Here is a 1,645-nt window from a genome sequence, read left to right as displayed (position 1 = left end):
CACACACACACACACACACACACACACACACAGAGGCTCTTTTTCTAATAAATGTTTTTTATTAATATTTTATTTATTATTTTTATTTTTGTGTGTATGAGTGTATTGCCTGCCTGTGTATAAGTGCACCCATGTTGTACAATGCCCACGGAGGCCAGAAGATGGCATTGGATTCCCCTGGAGCTGGAGTTGAAGATAGTTATTAGCTGCCATGTGGGTGCTAGGAATTGAACCCAGGTCCTTTGCGAGAGCAGCCAGTGCTCTTAACTACTGAGCCATCTCTCCATCCCATAAACAGTCTCTTAAACAGGATTCAAATGATCTCTCACTCACTCTGTGCCAAATGGTAACTGGGTGAAGCCCCTGGGTCTGTTCTGGAGATAAAGCTCTTTGCTACAGCACCAAGTGCTCTCAACTCTCAGACTTTCAAAATTTGTCAGTCTGATTTTCTTCTTCTTCTATTTCTCTGTAATGCTTTTCTGTGGGCCTATGTTACTATAAAAACAATCGACTGCCTCCAGCCACTGTGTACTTCTATATGTCCTCTGAACTGTGTCTGATACTCTTGGACTGGGAATGAATCATAGCCTTGCAAGAATTGTGTATAAAGTAAGAGGCAGAAGGCCTTCCTTCCTAGGTAAGGGATTGAACTCGGTGGTATTTCAGGCTTTTCAGAGGCTGCTGTAAATCTTGCAGCTCTCTAATATGGTCCAGCCTAGACAAATGACCTTCAGTGCATAATCTGGGTATAAAGTCTTTGCTAAGGAAAATAAGCCAGAAGGAGAAAGTCTCTCTTCCTTTTTTTCAAAATTTGACATTGTTTTACATCTAATTTTAGTTCAAAGATGACTAACATACATACATATATATATATATATATATATACCCACACACATGCATGCTGTGTTCATGTGTGTGCACACACACATGCACACACAGACAGCAGTGACAGACAATGTCACAAAATAGGCTCACTCAGTTTTCCACTTTTGTATCTCTACACGCTAAAAAGCTATCCTGGGGATTTTAAAATAATGACAATTTCGATCTGGAAAAAGCTTTCAAAGACCTTTAGTCTTACTGTCTGTCTTAGTTCAGGGATCTATTCTCTTCCTAGACAGGTGGGCATTTTGTGTCTTCCTTGCTTAGATCAGGGAATGGGGAACTTGATATTTTTTGAGTCTGGTTTTAAGGGTGGAAATCTCTGACAGCTAGGAAGTTGCAGAGTTACACCCCTGCCACGTCTGATCTGCATTTCGTGGGCAGATGTTAGGTTTCTTGCAGTGTTTTGATGTGTCTGTCTTGTGGAGAGTATGGCCGGGCGTGGTGGTGCACGCCTGTAGTCCCAGCACTTGGGAGGCAGAGGCAGGTGGATCTTTATGAGTTCGAGGCCAGCCTGGTCTACATAGTGAGTTCCAGGACAGCTGGGGCTACAGAGAGACCCCCCCAAAAAAACCCAAACAACACAACAAAAAAGCCCATACCTCTATGAATGGGGAGGCGGATATTTCTTTAGTGGGGTGGGCACTCCTGATAGTAGTCACCTTGGAAACAGCTGGGTTTGGAGGCAACAGAGAGTGAAGAATCCGGATTAGCTTGGCCAGAGAGTGACCCTGAACTTGAGTGTTCTGAGAGTTGGCTGGAG

This window comes from Nannospalax galili, unplaced genomic scaffold (genome assembly GCF_000622305.1).
Source record: "Nannospalax galili isolate Female #2095 unplaced genomic scaffold, S.galili_v1.0 scaffold704, whole genome shotgun sequence".
Classification (NCBI taxonomy): Eukaryota; Metazoa; Chordata; class Mammalia; order Rodentia; family Spalacidae; genus Nannospalax; species Nannospalax galili.
This window is presented reverse-complemented; position numbering follows the sequence as displayed.